This window comes from Trichechus manatus, unplaced genomic scaffold, assembly GCF_000243295.1.
Source record: "Trichechus manatus latirostris isolate Lorelei unplaced genomic scaffold, TriManLat1.0 scaffold00022, whole genome shotgun sequence".
Classification (NCBI taxonomy): Eukaryota; Metazoa; Chordata; class Mammalia; order Sirenia; family Trichechidae; genus Trichechus; species Trichechus manatus.
The window spans coordinates 15,477,558-15,486,383 of record NW_004443958.1 but is presented as its reverse complement, the minus strand read 5'-3'; the positions used below and the strand labels follow the sequence as shown (position 1 = coordinate 15,486,383).

The window sequence follows — 8,826 nt, the reverse complement described above, 5'->3', positions numbered from 1 at the left end:
GTACTACTGTTTCATGAGAAACTATTTGTTCTGTAAGCCTTCACCTGAAGTACAATAAAATAAAATAAAATAAAAAAAGGCTATTGATTGTGAAGATAGCACAGAACTGGGCCACATTTTGTTCTGTTATACAGAAGATCTCCAGGAGTCGGAGCCAATTCGAGGGCAACTAACAACAACATGTGCACTGAGCCACGGGAGCCCGGGAGGTTCAGCGCCGGGTGAGACAGAGCTTACATCCAGGAGGCTCAGTGCCTTAAGGACCAGCAAGATTCCTTTTAGCAATAACATGTAATGACATTAACCACAAGATGAGGTTAATAACTCCCAACCCAGGGGTTTATTTTGAGGATTAACCATGATAGAGGTATTATAACTAAATATAAAAAACACAAAACGTAATGTTTATGCCCTTTGATTCAATGATTCCACTTCTGAGATGCTCTTGGGATACAGGAAATACTGGAAGGAAAAACTTTATTTGTAAAAAAGGGAAAACACTAGGAAACCTATAGTTCATCACCAACAGCCACAGGGATAAAAGCAAATACAAAATGGTTGAAATGGTTATAGAATAATATAGAAATGCCTGTGGAAAAAATGCAAATAGAAAAAAATTTGGAGAGAATCTTAAGATAACGTACTTTAAAAACGTACAAAACAACACAAATGGGTTATAGCACATTGAAATGATAATTGCAATTACGTTACCAAGGCCCATGAGACGACGGATAGATAACTTTTGACTCTATGTTTCCAACTTCTTATAATTTTTTTTTATCCTTCGGAAATTTATTTAAACAGTCCATGAATCCTATAGGTAGGGAAGAAAAGACAAAGACAAGTAGCAAAACCAGAGAGCTAACAGCCATAGCACTACCTCCACCTCCATTATTTCTTAGGTGTTTACTCCCTGCGAGCTGCTGTTCTTAGTACTTGATAAGTTCTAGCTCGTGTATAACTCACGGAAGGGCACAAAGCTAAATGGCATAGGGCTGCTTGTGTGTAACGAAAGCAACTGCTCTCTCATTCTCAGAAAATGTTCTGAGAATAGGCAGCGGTGACAGTTACACAACATCACGAATGGCACTTAATGCCATTGAATTGTACACTTAAAAAAGGTTAAAATGGTAACTCAACGGACTCCAAGAGATACTTGTAGGCCAGTGTTCACAGTAGCGTTATTCACAACAGCCAAAAGGTGGAAACAACCCAAGTGTCCATCAACAGCAGATGGATAAACAAAATATGGTATATACATACAATGAAATATTATCCAGACACAGTAAAGGAATAAAGGAGCCCTGGTGGGGCAATGGTTAAGCAGTTGGCTGCTAACTGAAGGGTTGGTGGGTCACACCCACCCAGCCACTCCATGGGAGAAATACTTGCCAATCTGCTCCCATAAAGATTACAATCTGGGAAACCCTGTGGGGCAGTTCTACTCTGTCATATGGAAAATCGACTCAACGGCATCCAACAATAACAAAGACATGAAATTCTGATACATGTTACAACTTGGATGGACCTCAAAAAACATGACGCTAAGTGAAATAAGCCAGATGATGCAAACGGAAAATACTGCATGATTCCCTGTCTTAGTCAGCCAGTGCTGCTATAACAGAAATACCACAAGTGGATGGCTTTAACAAAGAGAAGTTTATTTCCTCACAGCCAAAGTAGGCTAAAAGTCCAAATTCAGGGTGTCAGCTCCAGGGGAAGGCTTTCTCTCTCTGTCGGTCTTCTTCTCTTCTGTGTTCGCCCGGACTAGGAGCTTCTCTGTGCAGGGACCCTGGTCCAAAGGACGCGCTCTGCTCCCGGCACTGCTTTCTTGATGGTATGAGGTCCCCCTGTCTCTCTGCTCACTTCTGTCTTTTATATCTCAAGAGATTGCCTCAGGACACAGTCCAGTCTTGTAGATCAGGTCCTGCCTTACTAACACAACTGCCACCCATCCTCCCTCATTAACATCATAGAGGCAGGATTTACAACATACAGGAAAATCACACAGTACCAGGAATCATGGCCTAGCCAAATTGATACACACATTTTTTGGGGGAAATAATTCAAACCATGACATTCCCCTTACAGGAGATATCCAGAATAGGCACATTCATAGAGACAGAAAGTAGAATAGTGGCAACTGGGGAGGCAGAAAGGGGGAGTTATTACTTAATAGGTACAGAGTTTCTGTCTGGAGTGAAGAAAATGTTCTGAAAATAGACAGCGGTGATAGTTACACAATATCATGAATGACACTTAATGCCATTGAACTGCACACTTAAAAATGGTTAAAGTGGGAAATTTTATGTTATGTATAATTTTGCCACAATAAAAAAACTGAATTAAAAAAAAAGATACTTATTGAAAACACTTTGGGGTCACTTGAGGTGTTTCAAAGATGCAGAGACAAATGGGAAATAGAAATTCAGAAACTAGGATGAGGGTTAAGAATCCACCCACCCAAGCAAGCATTTATTTCCTAACTGCCTACTGGAGGCTAGGCAATGGGGAAGCAGATGTGAATAAAATGGAATCTCTGGTTTTTAAGAACTCTCGGTCTCCTTTCACCAAACCAAACCATTGCCGTCGAGTCAGTTCTGATTCATGGTGACCCCATGTGTGCAGAGCAGAGCTCCATAGTTTTCTTGGCTGTAATCTTTACGGAGGCAAATCACTAGGGCTTTCTTCCATGGAGCCGCTGGGTGCGTTCGAACCGACAACTTTAGATTTCTCATTGAGCACAAACCGTTTACGTCCCTCAAAGACCTCTAGTCTCTCCAGGACCCTATGTTGTCCAAACTGTGACACTTTTGCACATGAAAAGGCACGATAACCAGGTAAGAGGCCAGGAAACTTTTCCAGTTTCACCCTAAACCCCCTCACCCAGTGTAGCTCTCTGAGGGCAGGCACTGTTCGCACAGAACCTGGGATGGCCCTGCCCACGCTAGAGCACAGAACTCGAGTTTTACGGTCAGGGATTGGTTTCCAACTCTTCCCCCCACCTCACCCCACCCCACAATTTTAAACATTTCTGATCAAGTCTGTGAATCATAGGACAGGGTGACTCATTTCTTAAAGTTTCCCAGATGTAAATTCAAACGGTATTGATCACTTGGAGGTGGACCAAATACAAGCAGAGACAATGCAACTTGCTCTGTGTGTATTTGCAACACTGCAAACTACATCTGTGGTGAGGAGAGCTGGCAAAAGGAAACAACACACTATGCCTTTTTAAAACTAATTTAAGATGTATACCATGCCAATGATAGTCTTTTCATTCATTATGCTGTTTTTCGTTTCTATTTTAATGTGAAAAATGTGGGGTGGGGGTGGGGGAGTGGTGGTTCAGTGATAGAATCCTCTTCGCCTTCCATGCAAGAAACCCAGGTTCAATTCCTGGTCAATGCATCTCCTGCGCAGCCACCACCCATCTGTCGGTGGAGGCCTGCACGATGCTACGATGCTGAACAGGTTTCAGTGGAGCTTCCAGGCTAAGACAGACTAGGAAAAAAGGCCTGGTGATCTACTTCTGAAAATCAGCCAATGAAAGCCCTATGGATCACACCGGTCTGGGGTCGCCATGAGTTGTGGTCAACTCGATGACCGCCAACAACATCAACAATGTGAAAAATACTCGTGGTAATCTTCCGAAGCTTGGTTATAGGCTGAGAGCCTATAAAATTAGGTTTTCCCATGTAAGAAAGGGAAAGGTGAAGGAGGCTGACGGTTGAGCACCTACTGTGGAGTCTCATCTCATATAGACGCAGCAGGGCAGGAAGCAAGGCCAGGAGAGGCTGAGTCACAGGTCAGCAGTAGAAGAGCCCACAGACTCAGGGCTCGTTCCCGTGCAAACCTACTCGACCGGGGAACCTGTAACCAAAGGGGTGTCCAGGAACGGAAATCCGCAGGAGAGGCACAAAGCAAAGGGTTGGAACCAAGAACACCAAACCCCCAGGACCTTGCCAGCCTACAGCTTCCAGGTGCCTTTCACACCCCTTCACCCTGACCTTTCACGTGAGGAAAGGCGTGGTGACCTCAGACCCAGGTGTAATGCCAAGACAAGGGGCCAGAACTCTCAGCCATCATGGGAAAGCCTGACTGGGTCTCAGGGACACCCGCCGGCAAGTGAATCAGAGCTGTGACCCTTGCGGCCCTGAGCCTCAAAGTGGGGAAATACCCTTTCTCCTTGACTCTTCTGCACAGCCGTCCCCAGAGCCGAGAGGAGAAAACTCTCGCTATGAATCATGACAGCTGAGAACCCTTCTCTGGGCCTGAGAACCCGCTGAGGGATGGGATGTGTCATCGGACTAGGGTGGCTGCATGTTTCTCATGTGAAACGAGAGGACTTCACGGGTTCTGGTGGTCTCATCAATTCGTGATATGATCTATCTGCAGGTGACAATACTCAGAAATGCCACATGAAACACCCACAAGTGAGTGTGGTTTTTAACTTTTTTTTTTTTTTTTTTTAAGTGGATATCTGGCTAATTGGACTCATGATGTTCACAGATAGAAGTCCAGAGAGGATAAATGACTTATCTAAGAACATACCACTGAAACTAGAACTCAAGAGTCCATAATCTCTTTCCTCAACACCATACTGTCTTGCTTAAAACAAAAAGACCAAACAAAGCAAAAGAAAAAACTATTCATTTTAATTGGATGATGAAGTAATAGGAAAAATAAAGGAGTAAGATTCAAAGGCAATACTTTCCTGGCCAATCCCGGGCCCCCTGCGCCATTGCTGGGCCAGGTTCTATCAGGAATTGCTCCCCTAACACATGAAGGTAAGTGGGCAGACAATACATTCTTTATGTAAAACCCAGGGGCACTGTGTAAGCCTGTTATTCAGAGTCCAGGAGCTTAAAGGGGTTCACTGAGCCCATTGTGAAGATGAGAAAAATAAGGCCAAGAGAGAGGAAATGACCTGTCCAAGGAAAGCCAACTGGTGACTGGCATAGCCAACAACAGATCCAAGGCCACTCACTAGCCTGTCCCCTGAGATCCGTGCACCATGCCCTTCCCTAGATTCTGTGGACAACAGAATTCTTATCTCTCTGTCAACCCTTAGCATCACACACAATTCTTTCTACTGGTTCCACACAACCTCCAAGGCACTGGGCTGATTTTGACACACTGTGTTGTAGCTACCAAAAGATAGCAGTGGAGAGAAATCCCGAGAGTACGGCCCCTGGTCACCCTTTTAATTCAGTACAGAAGTCACTCCTGAGGTTCACCCTTCAACCAAAGATTAGACAGGTGTATAAAACAAACAATAACACACATAGTTCAACCACTTATACGAGACTAAATGGGCACTCCAGCCCAAAAGCAAACACGAGAAGGTAGGAAGGGGCAGGAAAGCTGGACTAATGGAAACTGGGAAGCCGAGGTTGAGAAGGGGAGAGCGCTGACACATCTTGGAGTTGGCAACCGATGTCACAAAACAATACGCGTATTAATTGTTTAATGAGAAACTAATTTGCTCTGTAAACTTTCACCTAAAGCACAATTAAAAAAAAAAAGACAGCAGTGGACATGGCAGGTTTGTCAACATCCACATGAGAAGGGATCTTAAACTATAATGAATGTGAAAGCAGATAAAGAATTTACTAATTTGGCCTAAATAAAAGGTAGTATGTCCACATAGTGTATGAAAACTTTGTAATAGTTGAAAAGAACAAGGCAACTAACATAAATACGACTCCTTGACATATTGATGAATAAAAAAGGCAAGTTGCAGAATAATCATTTATCACAGGTCTACAAAATAGTACTGCCTACTCACTAACATTTATTTTTAACCCCCAAATCAATACTTTCGGCACTTTTGCAGTCATTCCAGGACATGTGCTTAGTGACAAAAAACTTGGGTTGCCCAGCACACAAGGTTGATTAGGTATTCTCTAAGTTACTGTTGGCAGAAATTTTACAGACTATATCAAACATGAATTGACTTTATATACACACACATACTATATATATATGTATGTATACAAATGCATTAGAAAGTTCTACAAGGATATGTACCAAAGTGATAACAAATGCTACCAAACAGAGACAGTAAGGGAACAAGGGCTGGGGGTGGTGATCAAAAGGGACTTTGGTCTATTTGCAATTTTTTTAAGGAGAATCAATTCATTTAATATTTATGTAACACATTGTTGATGTTTCTAAAAAGAGAGAAACTAGAAAGAAATAAGATTTTATTCATATATTTATTCATTCAATCAGAATACCTACTATGTGCCAGGCAAAACACAAGGTGAAAAAATACAGCCCCTGCCCACAAGGAGCTTACATTTTAAAGGCAGACGAGTTACACACTTGGTAAGGATGATGAGGTATGTTACAAGTTCTCTGATAAAACAAAGAAACAGACAGAAGTGGGAAAATAAAAATAGTGATCTTCATGTTTCATGGGAGATTCAGAGGCCAAAACAGGGTCCCCAGTAAACTCTGCCAAGGTCAGCCATCTTGGAAAAAAGGGTGCTACAGCAGTTTACAAATTCTTTTGTAAGTTGAAAGGAATTTCAATTGTCTTTGACTTCAGATAGGGTTCTCAAACGACTATAACAGTACGAAGAATAGTTTTCCGTTCACAAACACAGAATCCCCTTAGACAGAGAGAGATGGTTTTATTGCTTTTGAAAAGCAGTGACTCTTTGCCTGTTCTCATCAGTACATATGGTTTACTCTGCTAGACTAGAAACGGCCTCAGCCAAAATTGCTGTTTTGATTTGGATGTCTAAAAATAACTCATGAGAAGCCTACAGTGTTGAAGGGAGATGGTCGCACACAGCTCCAGGGAGGAAAATATAAAGCGGTTGATTTGAATTACCTAAGAGCTGAAATTGAGTGCAAGTATCTCCTTGTAGCAACTACTACATAATTAGCCATCCTAATGGAATCCTTTCAAAACCAAGACAGTTCAACGAGTATGTTTAATTGAAAATAAAATTTCCAGACCAAATATTCCATCAAAACCACATTAAATGAAGACAGCTCAGCAGTGACCGAATCACAGGTAAAACGTATCATGTGTTATGGGAGAAGGAGGTGGGGGAGTGTGTACTCATATGGGGAAATTTTCTCAGCTACTTTTTCCGAATTCATGTGTCTTCTAATTCTCCAGGGAAAAGGCTGAAACTGTTTCTGGGTCACTGTTATTGCTGAGCCTAGTCCCCGTGTCAAGTGTCTCACAGTCTTCTGAAAAGGAGAAGCCAGGATTAAAATCTTGGGGATGTCAGGGGTGGGAGGTGGTGGGGATAAAATGACATTTGCCATGGAATGCATTCATTATCAACACAAAGACGTGCTCCATTTTAGGGGGACTGCAGTCATCCGCTCCTGAGGGGCTACCAGAAAAACCAGCTCCCACGGCGTTGACTCAGACTCCTGGCAGTGTGTCAGAGTAGAACTGTGCTCCACAGGGTTTTCAAAGGCTGATCTTTCGGAACTAGACTGCGAAACGTTTCTTCTGAGGTGCCCCTGGGTGGACTTGAACTGCCAACTTTTTGGTTAGCAGCTGAGCACTTAACTGGTTTACAGTGAAATGGAATAGCCTTCAGCGCTAAGACTCTCATCTTTGCCACTTAATGAGCTGTGTGACTTCTAACAAGTTATTTAACATCTCTGAGTAGTAGTTTCTCCATCTTAAATATTATTAAGCTCACACCTCACGGGACTGTCAGGAAGATTAAATGGGACAATGTAGGTAGAACTTCTAACCAGTGACTGAGCAGGCATAGGAACACAATAATCAAGCATTCCACAGTGTCTGGGTACTGTGCGCAGCATGACAAGGGGTGGGAAGGTGGACGAGATCCTTACTACTCAAACTGTGGACCCTGGACCAGCAGCACCAGCATTGCCTGGGACCTCAACAGAAATGCAGAATCTCAGCCCCACGCAGACTTAATGAACCAGAATCTTCATTTAACAAGCAGCTCAAGCGTGAGAAACACCAGCCCTGGCCATCCCTCAGGTGTGGGATTCTGCATCAGGTCACCTAAGCCAGGAGAAAGTGATCTCAAAGCTCCCTTGGGGGAGAAATGGGTTCCCTAGAGGGCACTATGTGCCGTGAACCATTGCTGGAGCAGTGCCATCCGGCCCCCCAGCTTCCTGTCGGCCGCAGAAAGGGAAGTCCAGGCAGGGCCCAGCAACCTCCTGAAGCCAAGGGTTCGAAGCCACACTCCCCACCCACTGGGCTGGACAGCCCTGGAGTCCACGGCCATGTCATCAGAGATGTTCCTCATTCTCAGGAACAGGCCTGTGTGAAGACAGGGTGATGGGAGCAGCTGGTAATGCCAGAGGGAAAGAAGGCCTAGTAACCCAGAAGAAAACGAGCAAGTATACCGGAGCGGTTCTTCTTCCCTGATTATGGTTTAAATCATGAAGCTGGAGACACTGTAAGCTATAAAACATAAGAGCCTCATACAATGAAAGAGGAAAACATATATATACACAGGCATGTCCTTGTATGCACACAGGCTGTCCCTGGAGTGACAGACAGGACACAGCTAACACTGACTGCCTCCAGGAAGGGGAACCCACTGGCTGCAGAACAGGGAGTGGGGGAGACGTTTCACTACACACCTTTCTGTATCTTATAAATGTTCAATGATGTGAATGTATTCCCTACACAGAAAGGAAGGAAGGAAGGAAGGAAGACGGCTTTCTTTCTTTAAAGGAAGGAGGGAGGGAGGGAAGAAGGGAGGAGGGGAGGCAGGAGAGGGGAGGGAGGGAGGGAAAGAAGAAGGGAAGAAGGGAGGAGGGGAGAGAGGAAGGATAGGAGGGAGGGAGGGAAGAAGGGAAGGGAGG

At 43.9% G+C, this 8,826-nt stretch overlaps 1 long non-coding RNA gene across 4 annotated transcripts in view; it reads right to left on the bottom strand.

The window, feature by feature from the left end:
* Positions 1 to 52: 52 nt before the first annotated feature.
* The window catches only part of LOC111819951 (uncharacterized), a 277,819-nt gene continuing 269,045 nt past the window's right edge, over positions 53 to 8,826 (bottom strand). For all 4 annotated transcript variants that reach the window (XR_002823524.1, XR_002823522.1, XR_002823521.1 and 1 more), the window contains one exon: positions 53 to 814. This is a non-coding gene — a long non-coding RNA (uncharacterized LOC111819951). The remainder of the gene's footprint in view (positions 815 to 8,826) is intronic.